Genomic DNA, 21122 nt, shown 5'->3' with positions numbered 1-21122 from the left:
GGAAGCGGCGCGGACCTTCCCCGGGACGTAGGAGTCATCGGCTGGCTCCCCCTGACCCCCAGGGTGGACACCCCCCTTGGGCAGCAAGTGGAGAAGGCATCTGGCGGTGGGGGACAGCAATAAAGCAGGCACCTAGGAGACGTGGCGGCCATTTTGGATCCCTCTGGAGAGGTTGGCTATGTGAAGGTAGTGTGCCTGTTTGCAGTGGGGGACTTTGGACTGGGGCTGCACGGGATCTGGTGGCCCTCTGGCTCTACTTTAGCTGTGTTCCCACTCTGGGGCCTCTGCTGAGGGATCTAGGCTTTTACCTTTTTTTTTTTGTGTGGAGCTTTAGACTTTTCCTCAGCAGTATCTTCTTCTACTACAACTGCCCCATCCTGTGGCCACGGGGTGTAACTGCATGCACTTCTCCCACAGTGTGCTCGATACATAATAGATATTATACTGCAGGCTTCATTGGAACGCAGTTGTCCCAGCACCGGCCGTGAAAATCAGATGCGTTGTCCACATGGTAAAATGACCACGCTATTATGATGTGATTGCTCTGAGATAACTCTGCCTCCACCCGACTACATGATATGACAATTCAACTTTCATGTGGATCCTTCTTTGATTGCTATTACTGACGTCTCCTGTCTCCAGTTCCTCTATTTGTGTCGGTCAGCTCCATTATGCCTCCCAAGAAATGTAAGTCAGCGAAATCTGTTTCCCAAGTGGCGTTCTTTAAACCTTCTCCTCAAGCCGCTAAAACAAAAGATGTCCGGAGTGGCTCCTCTCAGTCTGCTCTCCCTGTGTCCTCGCCGCTGCGAGCTGCGTCCGCCCCTACCACTGTCACCGCACACACCAGCTCTATCAAGGATAGTGACTCGCTTACGGTGGGCGCTATGAAGCATCTCCTAACGCAATTTAAGGATGAAGTTGCGGCAGAATTCAGAGCGACTATGAAGGAATGCCAGAGATCTATTGATGAGATTGGTGGCCGCACCGATCACTTAGAAACAAAAATGGGTGAAGTTGTGTCGTCGCATAATGACCTGATCTCTTCCCATGATCTGCTTCAAAATGAGGTCACAGCACTCAGAGACAAACTTTCGGAGCTGGAGGACAGATCGAGACGTAACAATATAAAGTTGCGAGGTGTTCCAGAGGCTGTCGCCAATAGCGCGTTGAACGATTTTGCAATTGACCTCTTTAGCAAACTCCTTCCCTCATACCGCTCGGCGGACTTTCTGATTGATTGCATCCATAGGCTCCCTAAAGCCAGGAACGCTCCTGATGGGGTCCCCCGAGACGTCCTTATGAGGTTACATTATTTCCATGTGAAGGAGGCAATTTTGAAAGCTGCAAGACCCTCGGATACTGCTTCGAAGGCTTTGGGCTCACTTCAGCTATTCGGAGACCTGTCCCCTGCCACTCTAGCGAAAAGGCGCTCTCTTTACCCCATCACGTCAGTGTTACGCAAAGAGAACATTCTATACAGATGGGGATTCCCTACAAAGTTGCTTATTTCTCGAGAAGGTTCCACTGTAGTTATAACGAACGTTGAGGAGGGTAAAAAGATCCTCGCATCATGGAACTCTGCAAGCTCATCTACACACACCTCGCCCGAACGAGGCCTTCAGCGGGACTGGACCTCGTTGGCTGCTGATCTTTGAGTATCATCTGTTCTATTATGCTTGCATTGTTTTTATATCTCTCTGATCGTTTTGTTATATCATGTTTCCTATTTTACACCAGTTCCTTGGCGTATGCTTATTATGGGTGTTTATGTACGGCCTATTTGAGTGTTGTTAGACTGTTTTTTCGGTGATACCTCAACACCGTTGGTTTAATGTTTGTCTGCCTCTGTTGCCCCGTCAGCCGCCCACGTCTCTTTGTCAGCTGGGTATTCTACCCTAGATAATTTTTTTGTTTGTTTGTTTGTCTATTAATCGCGGAAGCTGGCGATGCGGGGGTTCAGAGATAGAGGTCCGAGAAACTGCATCTTGTTAAATTTTGGTTCGGGTGTGGGCAGAGTGACCACTACCCCCCCATAGAGTAAATCTGAGTCGCCATGGTTAGGCGTCCAACCGTGCCCCCGAGAGGGGTTAATGTTATGTTTCCTTTAATTGTTATTCTCCTTTTTCTTATCCTTTCTTTCTCTTTTCCTCTCCTTCTGTCTGGAAATTGTTGCACATATTTTCTACATGCCAGCTGGTTGATGATAATTTTGCAATCTTCGATACCTTTACAGTATGGTTAACATTGTTTCTATAAATGCAAAAGGTCTTAATTCCCCGCATAAGAGGAAGTTAGCACTTAATTATTTTCATAAACTTAAGGCTCAAATCATAGCCGTCCAAGAGACACATTTTATTAATTTGGCCCCTCCACGGTTTACTAATGTGAGATTTCCCCATTGTTATTTGGCCAATGGACCAACGAAGAAGGCGGGGGTGGCAATCTTGGTGTCTCAACATTGCGCGTTCTCCCTCACGTCGCAATACTGCGACCCTGAGGGGAGAATTCTAATCTTGGTGGGCACTCTTGAAAATAAAGAGGTGACGATTGTTTCTTGTTATGCCCCGAACACCAAGCAACTAGCATTCTGCAGGAAACTCTGTGCTAAGGTGCAACAAGTGGCCAAGGGTGCTCTACTTTTCTTGGGGGACTTTAATTTGACGCTTGACCCTTTGGTTGATAACTATGGCAAGCGGCCCTCACTCTCCAGTCAGCTCCATAGGAATGCAAAGGGCTTTAGTCAACTATTGGCGGAATATGATCTTTTAGACCTTTGGCGCGTTAAACACCCCATGGATAGAGACTACACATTTTATTCCCCAGTACATGCCTCTTATTCCAGAATAGACCTAGCCTTAGCGGATAAGTGGACTCTAAAGTCCATCCGTAAAATTTCCATTCTCCCCATGTCATGGTCGGATCACTCCCCACTATTTATCGAGTGGGATATTGGTAGTAGAAAGATTACCCAGCCCCCTGGCGCTTAGGTAAACAAAGTCTTCTTCAGCCGGAGACCAAGCAGGCTGTCCAAACCACCATAGATTATTACCTCTCTGAGAACTCCCCTCAGGAGACATCCATCTTCACATTATGGTGTGCCCTCAAAGCAGTATCGCGAGGGACAGCAATTCAAGCTGCGGCTAAACTTAAAAGGGAATATCGTAAAAAATTTGAACAAGCTGAGCGTGCAGTCGCTTCCTTGAAGAGTTCTCACAAGGCACATCCACATGATAAAACCCTTCTTAAATCATTGCAGGAAGCCAGAGAGGCAGTAAACGTTTTCTATTTAGCAGAAGTCCAACGCAACCTGCATAGACTGAACCAAAAATTCTATGTATATGGTAACCGGGCTGGTAGACTGCTGGCGAGGAAGTTGAGGGGCAGGAAAGCTAAAGAAAAAATTCATATTGTTCATTCGGATAGGGGCAGGAGTCTATGATCCTGACGAAATTGCAAATGTCTTTGCATCATATTACTCTAAACTGTACAACTTGAAGGAGGATTTCTCCACTTTTCAACCCACAGGCATGGATGTTCAAAATTTTCTGGGCAATTTTCCTCTCCCTTCGCTGTCACCGGAGTCTTGTAGCTCCCTTAGTGTGCCCTGGACTTTAGCGGAAGTCGAAAAGGCTATTGACTCCCTTCCAGCAGATAAGGCCCCGGGTCCCGACGGTTATCCTTCTGGTTTCTATAAATCCTTTAAGGAGAGTTTGGCTCCGGTACTCCTATCGGTGTTTAATGAAGCCTCAGAAGCCGGGCGCTTCCCCAGGGAGATGCTGGAAGCTCAAATCATCACCATCCCCAAACCGGGAAAAACTCCCACCTCTGTCCAAAATTTTAGACCAATTGCTTTATTAAATACAGACTTGAAACTTTATGCCAAATTAATTGCCAACCGTATCAGTCCCCTCCTCCCCTCTCTTATCAACCCTGATCAAGTGGGCTTCGTGTTAAACAGACAGGCCCCAGATAATACGCGAAGAGTAATTAATGTTATTGAACATTCTGCCTGTAGAAAAGAACCCCTCCTAGTTTTGTCTCTGGATGCCGAAAAGGCGTTCGATAGATTGAACTGGGACTTTATGAGATTAACTCTAGACAAATTTGGCTTCTCTGGAAGGATCTTGGACTCTATCCTGGCTCTCTATTCCTTGCCCTGTGCGAGGGTCTTTGTTAACGGATGTCTATCTTCACCCTTTGACATCTCTAATGGCACTCGTCAGGGCTGCCCGTTATCTCCTATTATTTTTGCGTTGGCGATAGAATCTTTGGCTGCTTGCATTAGATCCCGGGACTCGATTAGTGGCCCTGTTATAGGGGGCATTTCTCACAAAATCAGTTTGTTTGCAGACGATATTTTGTTATGTCTTTCTGATCCTGAGACTTCCTTGCCAGCTCTTCATGCCGTTCTCCAAGACTATTCGGATGTCTCCTTTTATAAATTGAATACTAATAAAACTGAGGCCCTCCCACTCAATATATCTCCGACTGTGGTCTCTAGGTTGAAGGAATCGTACAAATACGCCTGGAAGTCCTGCTCCCTGAGATATCTAGGGATTCATTTGTCCAGTGAAGATAATTGAATTGAATGTAATTATGCCCCATTATTAAAAGCCTTTGCGGAGCTGACTGGGGAGTGCATGCTGCAGGAGGTGTCTTGGCTGGGTAGAGTTGCTGCTGCCAAGATGGTCCTATTGCCGAAATTAATGTATCTGTTTCGCGCCATACCAAGACCCCTTCCCAAACTCTTCTATAATAAATTTAATCAGGTCCTGATTTCCTGATTAGGTATGTGTGGGGAGGCTCTAGGTCGAAAATTGCTAAAAAGATTCTTATTCTGCCCAAACAAACCGGGGGGGGGGGGGGGGGGGGGTAGCTTTCCCAGATATAGAAAAGTACCATGCTGCTTGTCTGTTAAGTCAGTCTAGAGACTGGTTTGACACTTCGAGCCTGAAACCTTGGGTTATTTTGGAGGCTTCCTATCTGAATGCTGTTACTCTCTCTGATTTGTGTTGGTTACCACCTTCTGCTGCCCGTAGTAGGTTCGGATCTTGCAAGTCTATTAAAGCGACCCTAGATTCATGGCATAAACTAGTGTCCTCTTCGGAAGAGATCAAATTGCCGTCCCCCTGCCTGTCGTTGACCGCTCTTATGTCATTGATTCGTAACATTACATTAGAAGATTGGATTCGGAAGGGGCTCTCCACTGTGGGTGATTTTTTCTTAGGTGACGTCTTGATGTCCTTTTCTCAATTACAAGAGAGATTTGGGATTCGGACTCAAGACTTTTTCAAATATTTGCAGGTGAGAAGTTGGTTACACTCATTTTCTCCGCATCTTAACAAACCTTCTCTTCCGGCTTATATTAAAAGCCGAATGGAGACGTCCTCCCACAAATATGGGATTACGTGGTGGTATCAATTTCAATTAACTAGCAGCACACAGACTAACTTCAAAGCGCAGATTTTATGGGAAAGAGACTTGAATAGATCCTTTACTGATGCAGAATGGGACAGTATATTTAAGTCTTGTTTTAAAGTCTCCAAATGTATTAACCACTCCGAAATGTTCTATAAGCTTATACAGAGGGCCTACCTCACCCCTGAAAGACAAAATAGAATCTGGCCTTCACAATCTAAATTATGTTGGAGGAAATGTGGTTCAACGGGGGATATCTTTCATATTTTTTGGGCGTGCCCACTTATACAACCACTTTGGAGAGAAGTTTTTAATATGGTTAGCAGGGTTTTAGGGTTCTTCATTCCCCTGGACCCAGCTTTAGCGTTATTTCATTTGTACATAGACCACCTCTCCGCAGGTGATCGTTATGCCTTGGGGCATATCCTGATAGCTACTAAAGCTGCTATAGCCCAATTGTGGAAATCTGAGAATCTTCCTTCCCTAGCGTCTATCCAAAATAAGATTCTCAAACACTACATTTTTGAAACAGCGGAAGCTAAATATTCTTCCTCAGCTAATTCTATTCACCTGAAGTGGTTAGGTTGGTCCGACTATAGGGGGAGAGAAGGTAGGCTAACCGTCTATAGCTCTGCAATTGATTTATCTGTGCTTCACCCCACCTAGACTGACTACTTTAAGAATGTTGTAATATCAGACAACTTTTTTGGTTTTTTTGGTTTGTGCTATGCCTCTTTTTTTGTGTTTTTTTTTTGTTTCTGAACGACCAATGTAACCAATTGTATATTCATCCAACTGTGCGTTAATAGTGCTTTGATTATGGTAACCATTCCAGACTGCCCCTATGTTTCCCTTTATCTCTTTTTTCTGTTCCCCATTTCTGTGTGAAAAATCTTCAATAAAAATTTAATGTTTAAAAAAAAAAGGAAAAACACCTACATTAATAGACACTTTTTTTTTTTTTTTTTTTGCCAGTTTATATATGTTTTAATCACATTTCAATAGAAACCCAAACCAGTAAACCCCAACCAGTGTTTCTGGTGTGTAACAGAAATGTAGTAAACTAATATGGAATATTCTGTAGTTAATTTTTACCTTTTTACATAAAAAATTTTTTCAATCGGTTTTCTTTATTGAAGCATGACAAACACATAGCATCAAATAAGTCCTTGCAATATAAATACAGTATAACACACACCAGGAGTAAGTGTCACGTTCCACAATGGTGGCAATAGCGTATTCCTAAAACACTGTTCCTTATGTGAGTGGGAGAGGGTATGTATGTTACTTTCCCATGTCTCGAAAAATCTTTCGGTGAGCTTCTCCTTTTTATTATGACATTAAATTAGTGTTGTAATTTACAATATAGGAAACAAAACGGGCAGTTTTTATTTTAATTTTTTTGAGGGGGGGTTACATGATCTTTGTAAGCGAGGATACAGTTAAGTGCTAAGCAGGAACATTTTATATGAATCCTAAGCCTATTCTGTGCTAATTTCATATTAATTTTATCCTCTATTTCTCTCGCATCCATAAGGGATACTGGGGTTCACTTAATACGATTGAGTATAGAAGGGGTCGAAAGGAGCCAGTGCACTTTAAATTTCATAGACTGGGTGTGCTGGCTCCTCCCCTCTATGCCCACTCCCACAGGCAGTTTAGAAAAAAGTGCCCTCAGGAGAGGATGCACACTCTGGGAGCTCCAGAGGATTTTTCTTCAGTTTCTTTTAAACGTTATTATTTTAGGTATACTGTCTGGGCAACAGTATACCTGCACCATGGGAGTTAGGGGGGAGGGGGAGGTGTTGGTCACCAACCTCTATAAGGTGTCAGAGCAGCTTCCCTGCTGCAGGACCAACGTCCTGAGAGGTTGTCAGTTCCGGGGTCACTATCGCAGCACGCCGTACACCCCTAACAAAGCCTGAAGGTGACATCAGTGGTGAGTATCGGGGGCCCCGCTAGGGTGCGGCAAAACGCAGGGGCGGCATACGGGACCCTCCAGAGGGGGACCCGCTATAGCTCCCCCCTGTGTACACTGGCAGCGGTAGTGCAAACTAGCAGTCTCTGTGATGTTTGCACATGATAGGGAGACTTTGCCAGTATAAATATTCTCTGTAGCTCTGGCGCCATTATAGGGGGCGGAGCTTTCTCTTAGCGGGACCAGCTGCATTTTGGCGCCTTCCTCTGCCCAGCGCTGCAGCAGCAAGGACACACTGCTCCTCCAGACACTCCGGGGTACACAGGAAACGGGTACAGGGGTGTGTTACAAGGGGGAGAGCCGCTATTGTACACAATCTAATGTCCTGAATAGGACAAGTAATGAGTGTTGTTACTGTAATTATGGTCAAACACGCAGTATGCAAGGTTTGTCACACCAGATTCTCCCCTTTTACAACTGGTTCCCTATCGTGTGACCAATGCAGTCAGTCTTCCCAAGTTAGTGTGGAGACTGGGGGCTGAGGGTCAGGAGCCATCCTGGCTCAGTGCCATAAAGGCTATGATGGCAGACATGTCATCTCAGCTCAATGCTAATAAACAGACAACACAACAACAACTGCAACAGGCTGTTGCAGACCTCTCTGCTAAGGCTGATGAAAGACAGCCCCCCCTCACTGGTTCAGGGCCTCTTAAACGTAGACTGCCTGCTCTACTCTCAGAATCTGATGAGGATATTCAGGAGGAGGGGGAGGATTTGGAACCTAATATAGAAGATTCCACTTCTGCACAGGTTACTGAGCCCCTTATTCTTGCTATCAGGGATGTATTAAAAATACCTTTGGAAGACGCTGCTGCACCGCAATCGTTTTTCCTAGAGCAGAAGAAGCTTAACATAACCTTCCCTGATTCTATGGAACTAGACGAGGTTTTTAAACAAGCCGGGAAAACTCCTGAAAAAAGATATCGGGTTACAAGGAAGTTTTCACGCTCTTTCCCATTTACACCAGAAGGTAGGAAGAACCCCCAGCCGTTGATGTCTCAGTCTCCCGCCTCTAAGAAGGTGGTACTGCCGGCCCCTGAGTCTTTTCAGCTCAAAGACCCTGGGGACAGGAAAATTAGAAATTACAGTAAAGTCTATTTACACAGCGGCTGGTGTATCACAAAGACCTGCGATAGCGGGTTGCTGGGTGTCTCATGCCATCCATACCTGGGCGACTCAACTTTAAGAGGTCTTTGCGGGGGATATGCCCCTGGTCACTACGGTGACACTCCTCAAACACATTCAAGACACTGCACGCGTGTTGTGTGACTCTCAAGGAAATAGGCACTATTAATGCTAGGACTACTACCATGGCAGTATCAGCGCGCAGAGCTTTGGGGATGCGTCAGTGGATTGCGGACGCAGATTACAAGCGCAGTGTTGAGTATTTACCTTTCTCAGGGGAGTGGCTCTTCGGGGTTGAATTAAATACATGGATTTCTAAGGTCACTGCAGGAAAATCCACGTTTCTCCCCTCAGGGGCCCCGCCGGCTAGGCGTTCCTACCCAGGGCCGTCCAACCAGTCCTTTCGGACCACTAGGTTCAGATCAAGAGACTGAGGTGCCTCCAATGCGGCACGAGGCACCAGAGGTAAGTCAAGAAAACCAGTTGCTGCTGTTTCCCAGGTACCAAGCACCAGTGCAGCTTCCACAAAAGCCTCAGCATGACGGTGCCTACCCACCCCGAGGGGACCTCGAGGTGGGAGCTCATCTGCACCACTTCAGCCGCATCTGGGACAGATCCTGCCAGGATACCTGGGTAAGGGACCTAATTTCCCAGGGCTATAAGCTGGAGTTCGACAGCGCTCCTCTCCAATGATGTTTCATATCAGGCTTAGCAGCTTTGGAGGAGATACGGGTTACGCTGCAACAGGCTATCCTAAAGTTGGTCCAGTCCAAGGTCATTGTTCCAGTACCACTGCCACAACAGGGAGAGGGCTACTACTTCAACCTGTTTGTGGTGCCAAAACCGGACGGTTCGGTACGACCCATTCTGAATCTGAAATCCTTGAACCCTTACCTCAGGGTTTTCAAGTTCAAGATGGAATCCTTGAGAGCAGTGATTGCGGGCCTGGAGGAATGGGAGTTCCTGGTCTCTCTGGATATAAAAGGACGCTTATCTCCATATCCCTATTTAGCCGCCTCACCAGGCTTACCTGCGGTTTGCCCTGCTGAACGATCACTACCAGTTCCAGGCCCTACCCTTCGGCCTATCCACAGCCCTGAGGTTATTCACCAAAGTGATGGCGGAGATGATGTTCCAACTCCGGGTCCAGGGGGTCAATATTGTCCCTAATCTGGATGATCTCTTGATAAAGGCAAGATCCAGAGAGCTTTTATTGCTCCATATAGACCGCACTATCCAACTTCTGTCACACCATGGGTGGATCCTCAATTTCCAGAAGTCCCACTTGGAGCCAACCCAGCGGCTCCTTTTCCTGGGAATGTGGCTGGATACTGTGGCCCAGAAAGTGTTCCTCCCAGATGACAAAGCAAAAACACTTCAGGAGATGGTACGACTTGTCCTACGGCCTACTCTGATATCCATTCATCTTTGATAAAGTTGTTGGAAAAGATGGTAGCCTCCTACGAAGCCATTCAGTACGGAAGGTTCCATGCCAGAACTTTTTAATTGGATCTCCTGTGCAAGTGGTCCGGATCACATCTTCTAATGCACCGGATAATTCGGCTGTCACCTCAGGCCAGGCTCTCCCTCCTGTGGTGACTACAGTCCTCCAACCTACTGGAAGGTTGCAGTTTTGGGATTCAGGATTGGATCCTTACAACAGATGCGATTCTGAAAGGATGAAGAGCTGTCACCCAAGCAGCTCAGTTCCAGGGCAGATGGTCAACCCACGAAGCCCTTCTTCCAATCAATGTTCTAGAACTTCGAGCGATCTACAATGCTCTGCTTCAGGTCTGTCCTCTGCTCAGGGATCAGGCGATTCAAGTTCAGTCGGACAACGCCACAGCAGCGGCTGACATAAATCGACAAGGAGGGACAAAAAACAGAGCCTGCATGCGAGAGGTGTCAAAAATACTCCTCTGGGCACAAAGAAACGCAAAAGCGATGTCCGCCATCTTCATTCCGGGGGTGGACAACTGGAAAGTGGACCTCCTCAGTTGCAATGATCTCCACCCGAGAGAGTGGGGTCTCCACCAACAGGTGTTTCAACAGATCATCGACTTGGGGGTTCCTACAGATAGACATGATGGCTTCGCAACTCAACAAGAAGTTTCGCTGGTATTGCTCAAGATGCGCTGACGTCTCCTTGGCCTTATCGCTTGGTTTACCTGTTTTCTCCGATTCTGTTGCTTCCGAGGGTGCTCAAACAAATCGGGAATCAAAGAGCCCAGGCGATTCTGATTGCCCCAGATTGGCCTCGGAGGGCGCGGTATGCAGATCTGCTGGACATGTCTGCAACAGGGGCCTATGTGTCTACCCGGACTTACGGCGACTTATTTTGACAGCTTGGAGGTTGAGCGGAGCATCCTAGCTCGCAAAGGCCTTTCCAAGAAAGTTATTGCAACCATGGTTCAGGCCAGAAAACCTTTAACGTCAAAACACTATCATCATATCTGGAGGAGATATGTCTCCTGGTGTCCTGGTGTAAGGAACGCACATATCCACCTGCAGAGTTCCACTTAGGACGTCTCTTACGTTTCCTGCAGGCTGGTGTGGATAAGGGCTTACGTCTGGGTTTTCTTAAGGTCCAGATTTAATCTCTCTCAATTTTCTTCCAGAAGAAGTTGAGTGTTGCCAGAAGTTCAGACCTTCTTGCAGGGAGTTCTACACATACATCCTCCCAATGTGCCATCCACAGCACCCTGGGACTTGAATGTGGTGTTGGAATTTCTACAGTCCTCCTGGTTTGAACCTTTGATGACGGTAGAAGACAAGTACCTCACGTGGAAGACTGTGATGTTGCCGGCCCTGGCTTCTGCTAGGCGTGTCTCAGAATTGGGGGCCCTATCGAGTAAAAGTCCTTACTTGGTCTTTTATGAGGACAGAGCTGAGGTCAGGACTAGACAGCAGTTCCTGCCGGAGGTGGTCTCTGCATTCCACTTGAATCAACCGATTGTAGTCCCGTCAAGTTCTGGTACATCTGCTCCTCCGGAGTCGTTGGGTGCCGTGAGGGCCTTGAAGAGAACGGCTCATATCAGAAAGACTGATTCCGTGTTCGTGCTGTATGATGCAGAAAAAGGGTTGCCCTGCTTCAAAGCAGTCCATTACTCGTTGGATTAAGTTGACTATCCAACAGGCCTTTGTGTCGGCAGCCTTGCCCGTTCCACAGTCTCTGAAGGCCCACTCCACAAGATCAGTGGGGTCTTCCTGGGCTGATGCCCGTGGAGTCTCGGCCTTGCAACTATGCCGAGCTGCTACCTGGTCGGGGGAAGAACACCTTTGTGAAGTTCTACAAGTTTGATACCCTTGCCAAAGAGGATACCCAGTTTGGGCAGGCAGTACTGCAGGCGTCTACGCTCGTTCCCGCCCTGTCTGGATGCTTTGGGACATCTCCATCGTATTAAGTGAACCCCAGTATCGCTTATGGATGCCAGAGAAAATGGGATTTTAATACCTACCGGTAAATTCCTTTCTTGTAGTCCATAAGGGATACTGGGCGCCCGCCTCTGTGCGTTGACTTCTCTGCAGGTTTTTCTTTTTCAAACGTTACCTGTTCAGCTGTTGCTGTTTTTGTTCCAGTCGTTGCTGGTCATTTTATGATGTGGTGTGCTGGTGTGTGAATCTCCCCACTCATTGTTATGTTCCTTCTCTCAAGTATGTCCTTTTTCCTTCGGGCACTGTTTTACTTATAACTGCCTGTGGGAGAGGACATAGAGGGGAGGAGCCAGCACACCCAGTTGAAGAAATTTTGAAGTGCACTGGCTCCTTTGGACCCTGTCTATACCCCATCATATTAAGTGAACCCCAGTATCCCTTATGGACTACAAGAAAGGGATTTACCGGTAGGTATTAAAATCACGTTTTCTAAAGATGGTGGCTGATCACTCCATACTGTGATGCACCAAGACGATCGTTGCCTGTCTAAAGCAGTGTTTCTTAAACTCTTTCCTCATGGCCCCCTAACAGAGTGTGCCTTCAGGGTATCCTTAGGTATAATTGGTACCACCTGTAAATAGAACCTGTGCTCCAGCTAGATGATCAGGAAAACATGCACTGTTAGGGTTCCATGAGAACTGGGTTAGAGAAAAGCTAGTCTAAATGTATGGTGGGGTGGCCAGGAATTGTATCTTCCAGTTCTTTGCCACTTTTAGTTCATAATACAGTGTTCAATCTAAATTCTGTGTTTTGCAAAACAAAAGTGAGTGCTTTATAGTGACCTCATATAAACCACCAGAATTTTTACTTGTCAACTGAAGACGTAGGGAGATTAAGAGATACCTGGATCAGTATTTGTTTTTACAGCATCTTGCTATCTTAAAGGCTTTTAGCAATTACATGTGGGTGAAGTTTGAAAGGGCAAATGGAGTGTTTAATATCACCAAGGGCTGCATATGATTCGTTATGAGAGCTTCTTAGCACCAATCCCCCTTTCAAACTAACCTTACCATTCACTAACAAAAGAATTAGGGCAGGATGTACTAAGGCAATATTGCAGTCAGAACTCGGAAATCTGCCAGTTTCGGTGGTTTGACGCATTCCCATATGTATCAAGCAAAACTTTCTGGTTTCTCACCACAGAATTCCCCTGAGAGAGATTGGACATGACCAGTCTGACTCCTAGGTCATTAAACCTTGGAGACCTCCGAACGCAAAGGACAGCTCTTATCCGGAAGAGTTGTTCCTTTGTGTTTTTGTTGCATTTATTCATGCATACAACGTTAATAAACAATGCTATGCTTGCAGTAAGTTGTGGAATGTATCGCATGCAATATGCGATGCAGGATACATCCCGCCCTTAATTAGAGTTTATACAACCCGTTTTACAACAAAGCATTTCTTATAACCTTATAGTGTATATGTGATAACTACATTCAAGGCCCCTTTGTAGCGGTAGAGCATACCATCCACAGCTAAAAGTATATAATTAACATCTGTGTAATATACATAGTCAATAATAATTTCTCTTGCCTATTATAGAATCTCCCTGAAGCTGAGTGATGACCTGTGTCTCACAGTGGGTGTGTTTAATTTGGTGATAAAAGCTACGAAATCCTACCCTGTAAAGCTGTACCGTGAGACCAATGAGCCCGTAAAAACCAAGACACGTTCTTTCAACAAGGAGACGGGCAGCCTGCTGCTTCCCAGTGACACGAAGAAAGCTCAGGTACATAGAGTGTAAAAGGTTCTGCTATGTTGAAATGATTTAATAACATATAATTAATTAACCATTCACAAAGGTAACTTCCAGTTTATCCAGGAAATATACACAGTCGAGTCACATTATTCTGACCACCATCTTATAGCCAGAGTCACCCCTTTGGAGCCCCATACGCAGCAGGGTTCGCTGAACTGTTCATTTTACTGTAGCGCGTTGGTCGGCCCTTCGCAGTCGATGTTCACCTCTCACATCAGTGGCACCTGATACTCCGCAATTTCCACGCTGACTATTCGTAATGGTGTTATTTCTGCTGCGGGGTACACTGGGCTCCACAGGGAATGACATTGGGGGGTGTAGAGTAGGATATTGATCCGAGGCACCAACAGGCTAAAAGCTCTGACTGTTCCCAGAATGCATAGCGCCGCCTCCTCTATAACCCTGCCTCCGTGCACAGGAGCTCAGTTTTGTAGTTGGTGCCATGCACTGCAGGCATACAACAGGTGGGCTGCTCCAGCAGCCCTGAGAAGAGCTTTTCAAAGTGAAAAATGAAGACTTCAAGGGCTGCAGCAGAGGCACTGTAAGTGTTGCATGTCAGTCAGACATCTCCTGCTGCAGCTCCATCACCTCTCCCTGGTTGCCGGGTACCTACAGCGGAGGCTCCGGTTCTTCTTTGTCAGTCACAGACACCACCGCTGCCCTCCTGGATCGCATGGCCGCACACAGGGAGGAGATAAGAGGGTCCCTCAGGCGGGACCCGCGGGAAATCGCGATCCGGCACGGCCGGTGGGAGGCGGGCCGCGCGCGCTGGCGTGGACACTGTGGCAGTACAGGGACCACACTAGACCACCAGGGCAAGGGCACAGGTCTGTTTTATTAATAACCATTTATTATACAGCCCACAGTACCTGGTGGTGAAGTCCAGTAGGGGGATAAGGCGTTGACCTGTAGCCCCTCCCCCAGCCCCAGGGCGCCATTTAGCGTAAATGTTCCCACCCTGGAGCTGCATATCTCTCTCTCCCTCACTCCCTGTCACCGTTTGGGCGCCATTAGGACAAGCTGAGCTGATCCTGGGACTGTTTGGGCAAATCCTCCTCTGTAAAGCCGCCTGCATGTCAGTGCTGTGCATTTTACAGGACACTTAAGTATTCTACATGTCTGCTGACAGTGTTAGTTAAGAAAGAGTGCATTTAGTCAGTGTTTTATAGTACAAGTACCCTGTGATATACATCCAGTATTTACTGTGCATTGTTATATCTATTGTCTGTATAGCCATACTTAGTATTACTCTGTATTACTAGTCCAGTGCAGTTTTATTGCATGTCATAATTTCTGCATTGTACAATGTGACTATGTGTGTGTGCATATAGCTGCAGTGTGACCTCCATTTCGTGTATCTCACTCAGATTGCTATCCCTATATTCTATAACCTGAGGGGGCTACGTGCGTCAGGGTTATTATCTAATATAGGTGTTTCACAAGATATACTTATTGTGTATTTTTCTCTGTGAATTTTAGTCACCATATATCTCTGGAATTCTCTGTTTGTGCAAATACACTACACAGGGGGTTCTTGTAAGGTATTGTGCTGCTGTTATTGTACTGGGTTGCCTCGCATTGAGCTTTCAGATATGTCAGCTACAAGGGGTGACAGAGCTGGGGCTGATCCCACATTGCGTGGTGGTGACGCTGCAGACACGTTTGAGGAGAATATAGCAGCTGAGGGTTCTGGGGGTTCATTGCCCCCCAGTGGGACCTTAGCAACGGGGGATCAAAATGACCCGCCTTGGCCTACTTTTTCCACACTATTGACTACGCTAGTAACTAGACTTGCGCCCCCTATGGGACCTTTGGTACATCCCCATGGTACTAATGTGGACCCCAGCATCCTCTAGGACTTAAGAGAAAATAGGATTTTGGTTACCTACCGGTAAATCCTTTTCTCGGGCGTTACCTTTTGGTTTGACCACGGCTCCGCGAGTCTTCACCAAAGTCATGGCGGTAATGACGGCTGTACTCAACGTCAAGGCTTCTGCTCGGATTTACCATAGGGTCTGGAATTCTTACTTTGCTTGGTGCGCATCTAACAATCATGACGCTTACAAGTTTAGTACGGCCAAACTTTTGGCCTCTCTACAACAGGGCCTGGACTTGGGCCTTCCTTTGGCCTCCATCATGGTTCATATATCTGCCTTGTCGGTTTGGTTCCAGAGAAAAATTGTGACCTTACCTGATGTGCATACGTTCACTCGGGGTGTTTTGCGAATTCAACCTCCTTATGTCCCGCCTGTGGCTCCTTGGGACTTGGTGGTTCTGGAGGCGTTGCAAGGGTATCCTTTTGAGCCCCTTGAATCTGCAGACCTTAAGTGGCTTTCTCTTAAGGTAGTGCTTCTGCTGGCTATTACCTATGCTAGACGGGTGTCGTATTTGGGTGCCTTGTCTTGTAGGTCACCATATCTAATATTTCACCGTGATTGGGCGGTTCTTCGGACACGTCCCGGGTATTTACCTAAGGCGGTGTCTTCTTTCTACCTTAATCAGGAGATTGTGGTTCCGGCCTTTGCCTCTTCTGAATTGTCTTCCAAAGAGCGGTCTTTGGATGTGGTACGGGCTCTCCGTATCTATGTGAAGAGAACTGCTTCCCTTCGGAAGTCGGATTCTCTCTTTGTACTGTTTGGTTTTCACAAACGTGGCTGGCCTGCTCACAAGCCAACCCTGGCCAGATGGATTAGAATGGTGATTGCACATGCTTATGTACAGGCTGGCCTTCCAGCTCCTGCTACCATTAAGGTTCGTTCTACTGCGACCCTTGAACAATTGTGCAAGGCGGCTACGTGGTCCTCAGTGAACACGTTCATAAGGTTCTATGCCTTCGATACTTCCGCCTCCCAAGATGCTTCCTTTGGACGCCGGATTCTTGTGCCCGCTACAGTGCGTCCCCTCCCATAAGGAACTGCTTTAGGACATCCCCAATGTTATTACCTGTGGAGCCCAGTGTACCCCGCAGCAGAAAAAGAGATTTATGGTAAGGACTTACCCTTGTTAAATCTCTTTCTGCGAGGTACACTGGGCTCCACAGGGCGCCCACCCTGACGCACTTAGCTTCTTTGGGTTGGTAAGGCATTAGCTGCTGACACCTTCTCCTGTCGTGAGAATGTGGTGTATGTGGCTACTAACGTTTGTCGTCTTTTTTAACCTACTAATGTATGTATGCATGTGTTTGTTTGTTTACTTATTTTTTTTATTTATTTAGTTCATGCTCTCATTATCGCAGTTATTCGGTTCTTTATTTAGAATTTAACTGAAAGCCAGTTCCGAGCCTTCAGCGCTTGGCTTTCAGCCCTTCGGCACGCATCACAAATCCTTCTTTCCCGGGACCTTGCAGGAGTGGATGAACTGCATCATGTGTCTTTCAACAGCTCTGACTTCCGCTGGGGTCCATGGTTTCCTCTTAGCACCTCTGCTGTCACCTACGTGGGAGAGGAAAGGACTGTTACCCTGCAAAGCCATTACCAGCCAAGGCCACCCTCCACCAACCCCCACCGGTATGGAAGGTTGCACCCACCTTTAGAAGTGGCTCCCTCTACTGCCACACTGTTTGCTTCTTTCTTGGTGTGCACCACTGTCGCCTCACTGGCTTGCCTCTCTGGCTCATCCCCAGAGTCATAACTTGCCACCTGGATTGGTTCTGGAAATAGAGATAGATAGTAAATCCCATCACACCAGCCCACTTACAGTGTCAGTCCCAGGAGCCACCCGTCGAGTGATACTTACTTGCCATCTGGATCGATGGAGATCTCCTCCAGACTGCGGCCCCTGAATTCAGCCATTCTCCCTTGCTCCAGGGCCACGAAGATCTTGCTTAACTTAGCCAGCTGCAGGGTACCTTCTGGAAGACTGTAATACTGTCTGTGCACCCGGATTTCATGCCCGAGGAAATCTGCTAGCTGGTCCATCTCGGTGTCGCTTAGGTTGAGGACCCTGGAAAGGGTGACCACATGCTTCCGGAGGCGGGTGGAGGACAGTGCTTTGGGATGCTTGGCCCCACACTCCCGGGCATAGAGACGAATGCAGTCGGATCCCCTGAAGTGTGATAAGGCGGCTGGCCTGGCAAACTTAGAAATTGTCAGGCCTGACACCACACCCTGCCCTCTTCTCGGTCAGGAGTTCCATCGCTTTCTGCATGCATGGGGATAACAGGACGAGAACCTTCCTGCCTCTTTTTCCATGTATCTCAATACAGGTGAAGTGGTGACAGAAAGCCTTCTCCATCTCCTGGTCCATGTCGCCCTGCAAGTCGGCAGTGTGCTGTGATTCAAATGAGGATAGCCGCATCTTGGAATCCTCACCTTCCCTCCTGCGGTTGAAGAGGATCAGCTGCGTGAGGGTAACCTTGGCCAGCATTAACCACTGCTTTGCAGAAGGGTGGGCAGACAACCCATTGATGTACTCACGCTGCCGGTCAAGGAGGTACAGGTTCAATCGCTTCACATCGTCAGTGAAGGGTAGGAGGAACGGGGTATTCCATTTTATCTCTCGCAGGGTCTTCAGGGCAGCAGTTGAGATGAGCTCGCTCCACCTCGCCTCGTACAGTTTCCTGAAGCTCCGTGCGCTGTCCACTGTCAGGGCACTGCCCTCCATCAGTTCCTGGCACTCGACCATGCTGAAATCTTTTGCAAGCTGTGGCCCACCTTCAGGGCCAGCGAGTGGACTTTTTATAGGTGTTGGTCTTTTCATTGTAGTCGGCCAGGCTCCTGACGGCATGCACCACATGGAAGAAGTTGGGTGGGCAAATGAAATCTTCCATGCTCCGCAATGGAGTGAGCTTCATCGCATGCAGCAGGAGCCAACCCACCTCTCGGAGCTTCTGGCGGATGTACTCATGCTTGCCGACATCAGACCCCAGTCGGTTGTAGAGGTGCCGCCCGACCTGTATGATGCAGCTGTCCCCCTTGATCACGGCTACCACATAATCGTAATTCATTTGGCTCAACAACTTCCACAGGCCGGTGCCAACACCTGGCGGAACGGGTGTGGCATAAGTGCAGAGGGACTGGACCCTGGTTCTACTTAGTGATGAGCGGGTTCGGATCCTCGGAATCCGACCCGCCCGAACTTCACCATTTTTTTACACGGGTCCGAGCGACTCGGATCCTCCCGCCTTGCTCGGTTAACCCGAGTGCGCCCGAACGTCATCATCCCGCTGTCGGATTCTCGCGAGACTCGGATTCTATATAAGGAGCCGCGCGTCACCGCCATTTTCACACGTGCATTGAGATTGATAGGGAGAGGACGTGGCTGGCGTCCTCTCCGTTATAGTAGAACACAGAGTGACTTAGTTAGTTATAATTGTGGGGAGGATTGGGGACGGGGAGCAGCTGTTAGGGAGTACAGTGCAGGGTTTTGATTATACCACCAGTGAGTTTAATCCTGTTTCTCTGCCTGAAAAAAACGCTCCGACCACCATATCTGTGCTCACTCAGTGTGCTGCACTGCTGCATGATATATCTGTGCTGAGTGCACTGCTCTGCTCACACTGCCTAATTGTGGGGACTGGGGAGCAGTTATAGCAGGAGTACAGTGCACAGTTTTGCTGACAGTGACCACCAGTCCAGTATACGTTTGTCTGCCTGAAAAACACTCCTGTGTTTTTTTTTCTTCATACTAGTTTAGCAGTCTGCTGACAGTGTCCACCAGGTCCGTTATACAGTATATTATATATATATATATATATAAGCAACAGTACGGTAGGCCACGGCTGTACCTACCTCTGTGTCGTCACTCGTCGTCCATAAGTAATATAATACTATACTATCCACCCATCTACATTGTATACCTGTGGTGTTTTTTTTTTCTTCATACTAGTTTAGCAGTCTGCTGATAGTGTCCACCAGGTTCGTTATACAGTATATTATATATATAAGCAGCAGTACGGTAGGCCACGGCTGTACCTACCTCTGTGTCGTCAGTGCACTCGTCGTCCATAAGTAATATAATACTATACTATCCATCCATCTACATTGTATACCTGTGTTGTTGTTTTTTTCTTCATACTAGTTTAGCAGTCTGCTGACAGTGTCCACCAGGTCCGTTATACAGTATATTATATATATAAGCAGCAGTACGGTAGGCCACGGCTGTACCTACCTCTGAGTCGTCAGTGCACTCGTTGTCCATAAGTAATATAATACTATACTATCCATCCATCTACATTGTATACCTGTGTTGTTGTTTTTTTCTTCATACTAGTTTAGCAGTCTGCTGACAGTGTCCACCAGGTCCGTTATACAGTATATTATATATATATATATATATATATATATATATATAAGCAGCAGTACGGTAGGCCACGGCTGTACCTACCTCTGTGTCGTCACTCGTCGTCCATAAGTAATATAATACTATACTATCCATCCATCTACATTGTATACCTGTGTTGTTGTTTTTTTCTTCATACTAGTTTAGCAGTCTGCTGACAGTGTCCACCAGGTCCGTTATACAGTATATTATATATATAAGCAGCAGTACGGTAGGCCACGGCTGTACCTACCTCTGTGTCGTCACTCGTCGTCCATAAGTAATATAATACTATACTATCCATCCATCTACATTGTATACCTGTGGTGTTTTTTTTTCTTCATCCTAGTTTAGCAGTCTGCTGACAGTGTCCACCAGGTCCGTTATACAGTATATTATATATATAAGCAGCAGTACGGTAGGCCACGGCTGTACCTACCTCTGTGTCGTCACTCGTCGTCCATAAGTAATATAATACTATACTATCCATCCATCTACATTGTATACCTGTGGTGTTTTTTTTTTCTTCACACTAGTTTAGCAGTCTGCTGCCAGTGTCCACCAGGTCCGTTATACAGTATATTATATATATAAGCAGCAGTACGGTAGGCCACGGCTGTACCTACCTCTGTGTCGTCAGTGCACTCGTCGTCCATAAGTAATATAATACTATACTATCCATCCATCTACATTGTATACCTGTGTTGTTGTTTTTTTCTTCATACTAATTTAGCAGTCTGCTGACAGTGTCCACCAGGTCCGTTATACAGTATATTATATATATAAGCAGCAGTACTCTAGGCCACGGCTGTACCTACCTCTGTGTCGTCACTCGTCGTCCATAAGTAATATAATACTATACTATCCACCCATCTACATTGTATACCTGTGGTGGCTTTTAGTTGTGCGCAAAATATGGAGAACAAAAATGTGGAGGTTAAAAAAATAGGGAAAGAGCAAGATCCACTTCCACCTCGTGCTGAAGCTGCTGCCACTAGTCATGGCCGAGACGATGAAATGCCATCAACGTCGTCTGCCAAGGCCGATGCCCAATGTCATAGTACAGAGCATGTAAAATCCAAAACACAAAAGATCAGTAAAAAAATGACCCAAAAATCAAAATTAAAAGCGTCTGAGGAGAAGCGTAAA

General features: G+C 46.9%; 1 pseudogene; it reads left to right on the top strand.

Annotated features, from left to right (window-relative positions):
* The window catches only part of LOC134958089 (X-ray repair cross-complementing protein 5-like), a 230080-nt pseudogene that overhangs the window by 90876 nt on the left and 118082 nt on the right, over nucleotides 1-21122 (top strand).

The sequence above is a fragment of the Pseudophryne corroboree genome, chromosome 9, assembly GCF_028390025.1.
Source record: "Pseudophryne corroboree isolate aPseCor3 chromosome 9, aPseCor3.hap2, whole genome shotgun sequence".
NCBI classification, from domain to species: Eukaryota; Metazoa; Chordata; class Amphibia; order Anura; family Myobatrachidae; genus Pseudophryne; species Pseudophryne corroboree.
The sequence above is the reverse complement of the archived record's forward strand: the minus strand, read 5'-3'. Positions and strand labels throughout refer to the sequence as shown.